At 34.1% G+C, this 6,577-nt stretch overlaps 1 protein-coding gene across 2 annotated transcripts in view; it reads left to right on the top strand.

The window, feature by feature from the left end:
- LOC109851441 (two pore calcium channel protein 1-like) overlaps positions 243-6,577 on the top strand; it is a 10,019-nt gene continuing 3,684 nt past the window's right edge. Inside the window, exons 1-3 of one of the 2 annotated variants that reach the window (XR_002249828.1) lie at positions 255-549; positions 2,896-3,003; positions 5,111-5,174. The gene's annotated coding sequence lies outside the window, so the exon portion shown is untranslated. Of the gene's footprint in view, positions 550-2,895; positions 5,175-6,577 lie in introns of both variants that reach the window. The other variant, XR_002249827.1, reaches the window with a different exon arrangement.

Genomic DNA, 6,577 nt, shown 5'->3' with positions numbered 1-6,577 from the left:
CGACATTCCGCTAACCTCCTTTGGATATGATCGTTGAAGCTCTATTCCATCCATCCTCCAACAACGTTGTTTGTCTATAATAAATAAGAAAACACAAATACTAGACAAACAACATTAGTAGTAAATTGTTTGTTAAACATCATCAAAACAAGAAGGCCAACAAATTTATGTTTACAACTAAAGCTTTAAAGAATGACACAAAGAGTTCTGCTACAATCATTTTCAGTCTCGTATCTATTGATTTTTTTTCTTTGGCCATTTGGGGATAATCTTGCTGTTTTCCATGGATAAGGAACATCAATTGTTAAGTATTTTAAATCCTATTTGGAAATTCAGCTTTTAATCTATGTTTATTGCTCTATATAGGCAATAACCTTACCTCTTCATCTTCCATGGAATAAGCCCATTCCTTTATCTTCATGTACTTGCATATATAGATCTTTATTATAGATGACATATCTTTTATATCTTTCAACTGTTATTTATATCAGCTAGATATAGAGAACAGCTCTGGGCAGGGAGTTTGGCAGGCAGTTGAGTTTTGCTTCGGTAAATCTTTTATGTACTTCAACTGATACTGTATTTTTCGTTTCACGATAATAACAGTTTTTCATGTTTAATTATTATGATTTTTGTTGATTTCAGTTTATTATTTATATGGACTAATCTTCTATGATCTGCGGGTACTTCTTTTTATAATGAGAGGATGGTCTCTCTCACTTACCTTTGTTTCATAGAATCACAATAAAATTTTCATACGTTCAAATATTGTGTTTGTATCATGTAAATTCCGTGTTTACATAAATTTTTGGTAGCTTCTTCTGGGAAGGTTAAGAGAATTATCTTTTGAAGGTTGGACTGCTAGATAAGAAGTATGGAGCACTCAGTAACAATGGGAAACATGCTTATGAATCAAGATATAATAGAGAGAATAACAATCAGTTATAATGAGATTTAGTTGAACCCAACTGATTATATTTCCAGAATACTAATGCTCCAGCATCCACAAATAACTTTAAGCAATCATAATGTCAAATACTAATTCAATTCTGATACCTTAATCTGGAGCCTTACCTCAGGCATTCAATTTGAACATTTCATTTATGATATAAGGTTTCTCTTCATATGACCCCATTTTTAGAATGGAAAAAGGTTTAGAATGACGATGATGGAGGTTCATAATTGCACCGTTATGCAAAGCTATAGTTTAACAGAATGTGACAAAGTACATGTCGACAATCTCTTCATAGTTTATTATTTTCTTGCTATGCTGGTAATACACACTGGTGTCAGATTTCGCTATTTAATAGTGATATCTGAAGATAAATCAGGTTTTAAGGAGTCTTCTAGAAACTTCCTGTACTCCTTGCGCTGAAAGAGTCTCCTATTGTTCTCATGTCAGGTACGCCATATGGAAGTTGCAAAAGGCAACCCTTTACATGTAAACGTTATCTTAGCTTCCTCTTACATAATTATCTCCTCTTACCCCTCATCCGTAGTTTCATAATTCTTTATGCCAGGTAATTGAGAACTAATTGATTCTTTGTCATCTTGGAATTGAATACTTCATTCCTATCTTAGCGGCTTGACCAAGGATCAGTTCAAACTGTTGTATAGTGCACATTCTCATTTTCTTTGGTAATGTAAAGCCTATGTTACATGGGTACTTCTATCTGAAGCTGTATGTGTACCTGCCACATACACGTACCCGTATCGAAACTCTCCTTGTATATATGCGTACATTTATTATGGCATGTAGTCAATTACACAATACATGTTTTACTTTAATATTTGTCATACTCTTCTTCAACATTATCCTACACTTCACATCCACCTCCAAAAACTCGTTAGCCATAGGTCGGGTTTCTAACTATGATTTTACAGGGTTGTTTTGGTGTCTAGTTCAAAAAAGAACTGTTTTCCAATTTATAATCCACAGAATAAAAGAAACATAAAAATATTATAGGAATTTTAGAACTCATAACACATGAATGAAAAACAATGTTGATCCAATATAAATTATTAATGTCAATATATAATAAATGTATGCGTATATAACTATTTATATATCCGTGTTCGAGTACCCTGCCCTTTTACAAATTTTCCTTCTCCCATACTGGTTTCCATGCAACTTATTGTAAAACTGAAAGTAACACTGACAAGAATTTGTAACTTGCAAGTTACTGAATCTGTAGGAATTCCTGAGTACACCCATTAGAGATAACTTATAGATGTCGAGTCCTCTTCCAGCAAGCCCAGATAGATACAACTTTCTCCAGTCATATCAGCTATTTTTATAATTTTCTAATCACCTCTTTAGTCCCGCTGTTATTACCAGTTATTGCATCCATAGAACCCTTCTACCACTTCAGTTACTTTCCCATACTGCGAAATTTCTTGCAGTCAATAGCCAAGAATGTTACACATTAGATAGCCTCACTTCTTCTGCACAAGAAAGAAGGTTATTCTTCTTGCCCTCAATTTGGCAAACCTATCTATCAGCCTCTGTTCTTCATATAGTTCTCTGATTGTGTCAGCAAAGAAGTATCTTTTACTGGAAATAATCCATCTGCCTGGTCCCATTTAGCGGAACACATCACACTACTTGGTCAGTACTCTAGCAGCATAATCTTCATGATGCCCAACTAGGTACAATTCGACTTACATAATGATATTTGGGTTTTTTATAGATACGTAGTCAGAGGTTATTCATTTTCCATCATCGTGTGCTGTCATGTTTCTGCATCGAGTCTCTTGTATAAATATGAAAGTTATGCAATCAACAGTGCTACTTTAAAATTATGGAACTGGATATTTGCATTTTAGTTGCTTATTTTTCCTTTTTTTTTTGAATGTCATATTGTAGATGTTAACAAAGCGCTTGTTTCTCTGTAGGTTGGATTTATGTTTTGGAGATGGCTCTGAAGATCTTTTCATTTGGATTTGATGCTTACTGGATCGAAGGTCAAAACCGTTTTGATTTCGTAGTAACATGGATAATAGGTGAGAATCCGTGTTTAGTATTACTTATTGCTTTTAGTTCCCATAACTTGAGACAGTAATTTCTCTATATTGGCGTACAATAAAGGGCCAAGGGTCAAATATTCTGTAAATTGAACGTTGTTTCCAATTTGTCGTTGTTATTACTAGCCTGAAAAGAACACTGTTCTAATAATCAAAATATGACTAGTATCAGAGACGCTACACTAGCTACTATTTACTTATCTAAGTTTTAAAGTGAGCATATGTAAAGCTGCAAGGAGGACATATATACCCGGGTGCAAACTGAGTTTTATCCGCTTTCAATATAAACTGAAGTGTTAATGGGGTTGGGTATGGGACCAAAGCCAGACCTGTTTTATTTTTTGGATTGGGTATGCTACATGGGAAATTAATCTAACTTGTTAAGAGACCTGTTTTTCATGTGGATTTCTGTGCTTTTTTACTCAAAGATGGGCCTGATCAATTGAGTACCTATTCGTTACCTATTTTTTTTAACTTAGAAGTGCAGGTGGGTGGCGTTGTGTTCAAGTTTACCATACTTCATACTCAATCCCACAATAATTTTGGTCTGAAACTTTGGCCCATAGTTAACTGTTCGTCTATCTGTTCATGTATATCTGAGACGTCACAGCAGTGGCAGGTCTGTGAGGTCAGGAATTTGATTGACATGGCCAAGTCCAATTCCCACAATTCAGGTACTTGTAGGATTAGGCGAATGTCGTTCTACTTTCAGGTTCAAGTTAATCACATAAAAGGATGTAGAAAAGAAAAAATTATATGACACGATAGTCATTCACAATGCAGAGGCTTTGATTGAGGGAATACCTTTGACTTAGGTATTTTTATTGAGATTATGGTGATCTGATTATGAAAAATTTGTGTGTTCTTCAAATTTTTTTTAATTATCAATTTTGGGATTTCAGTTAATTGCTAGATGATATTTTTTTTTGTTTGGAATGGCTAAATAAAAAATAAAAAAGATAACAACAATGCCACAAAGATGAGATAGTTGAAATGATGTTCAAATAATGTCCAAGATCCTTTTGTTATCTAAACCTTGATAGTTGGAAAGAGATAGTTGAAAAGATGTTCTAAGATGAGATAGTTGAAAAGATGTTCAAATAATGTCCACGATCCTTTTGTTATCTAAACCATGAAGCTCTAATCTAACCCATTCATTCACATGCACAGAATATCTCATTTCCGCTTTTCTTTCTCCCCTTTCCACTTGTTTTCGTTCCTTACCTAAACCAAAATCATTGGATATAACATCCTTCTCAAGAGTCGAGAGAATGAAATTTCTTTCTTGTCTCTCTATCAAGGTCAAAAATTCAAAACAGGGAGATAAGAAAGGATATTATAGGCTTGGAATATATTTTCAAGTTTCCAATGTTCTTTTATCATGTAGTGATTTGCTTCAAACAAGACAAACCATGAAATCGTTTTAGAAATATATTTTTGATGTCAAAATCGGTAATGCATGGAAAGAAAAGCACAGTTGTCTAATATCAAATGATCTCGATCTACACAAGATTTATTACCAAAGCTGTATCCCAAACAAAGACCGCTATATGATGGCCTGTGAATAGCCTTTGCTTTGTATATGGTATTGCTTTCATTAAACTTAAACCCGAGATAAAACCGACTTGAGAGGAAAACAAGTAAATCATGGGATTGAATTTCTGGACATTAATTATGGTGGCATAGGGTATGAATCATGGAAGACCCCATCTCGACCTAACCACCTATAGCCCAAATTATATATGGACTATATTCGACCTATGTAATTCATAGTTATTTATCTCTAATCCACACATCCTACTATGCAGTTAGGAGTTCACATCTCGAGATATGTGTATGTAGCTTAATTTTATTCTTAATGAACCATTATTTGCATTTCAATATTTATTTGTAGATGATTTAGAAGTTAAAGTACCCGGCATCTCTTAAAGAATGAATGTACATCTATTTTACTTCTTAGTTTCCTGAAATTCAAGTGAATTTTTGTTTTTCCCTTGAATCTCATGCTCAGTTTCCATGAATGAGTGTAATGAAATGCAGTATATTGGATTGCACTGTGTCTGTGGTTGACATCTTTTCTTTGCAGTTATTGGAGAGGCTACAACTTTTTTCTTCTCATCTGAGCTGCCTTTTCTTTCTAATGGAGAATGGTAAAATTATGCTCTGTGATACATTTGCACATGTTCTTGATTCTTCATTCATTTATATTAAATACGTAATCTTCAGTTAAATATCTGAATTCAGGAAACTTTTTGTACATCAATAATTGGCATGCCTGGTGGAAAGAAAATAGAACAGCTGACACTGGCTTCACTTCTGAGGAATTCAAAGTTAAAACTTAATTTTTCCATGGAATAATACATATATGACTATGCAAAAAACTCTAATAAGTAATCTCTCTAAACATAATACCCAAAAAAAATCTCTCTAAACATTAAGTACCCCAAAAACTAAAACAGGGACATCAATAATTGTATCTCTGACTTAAGGGTGATCTTATTCCTTCAAATGAATTATGCATATTGTCTCTTAGGGCTTCTACTTTAGTGCTTGTTTTTATAATCGACTCAAAACTTGGCTTTTTCTGGGATATTATTTGAAGAAATCTAGTTGTAGGCTTGTAGCACTTATTGCTCCTGATTATTGCCATTGGTAAACATATCATGCTATCTGCTGCCTTATTAAAGCTGACTTCCTTAGTTCCACCACAAATACTAAAGTCTAGCTTAGTTTTTTGTCTTACATAATTAAGGTAATAGACTTTCGTCCACCTATTTTAACTATTATTTCTGGCATCAATATTGGATATGTTTTGACTTCATATTGTCAATCGTTAGTGACAAACAAGAGTAGCATGGGGACACTGGAATACTGAACATGGTAATCTTTCCATAACAGAATTTCGGACACAACCTAACCATAAATTTATCTGTAAATAATTAAATTTTTCCTTAGAAGAAGGGGGTGGGGTTGGGATAATGTACTTCACTTTGGACATAGTTGAATAGAGGTTTAAGCACCCGCAAAATTGAATATCGATGGGCAAGCATTCTCTGGCTGGCCATGTCTTACACCATTTTATTGCAGAGGGAAGACCTTACTTGTCACACCCTTCTTATTACTTTCTCTGCCTTATTGTTGCCTTTTGTATGCTATAATTTGATCTCCCATATATGTACGTAGTTATCTCTTTATTGATATTCACTAGAGCTGTATGTATACTTTCTATTATTGGCATGTGTCTATTTGTCTCGCAGTTTTTGAAGCAGCACTCTTTGGGTCTTCCTTTTTCCATTGACTAATATCGGGGCGGGGGGGCTTTCTTTTTCCATTTTCCAACTAAAGTCTCCATGATAGACGTTGTAGCTCTACAACCATAGTGAATGTATGCAACCATGCATAGTGTATTGACTATGAACTGAATATGGTAGACAGATGTAGTTGCTGGTATTATGGTATATTATATAATACATTATAAACTCGTCCAAAACAATAGGAGAAATACATGGCCTTGTATTATGCATTTATGCTGTACCAGCAGTATAGCAATCAA

The sequence above is a fragment of the Asparagus officinalis genome, chromosome 8 (assembly GCF_001876935.1).
Source record: "Asparagus officinalis chromosome 8, Aspof.V1, whole genome shotgun sequence".
In the NCBI taxonomy this organism is placed as follows: domain Eukaryota; kingdom Viridiplantae; phylum Streptophyta; class Magnoliopsida; order Asparagales; family Asparagaceae; genus Asparagus; species Asparagus officinalis.
Note: the sequence above shows the minus strand (reverse complement) of the source record. Positions and strands in the feature narration are given on the sequence as shown.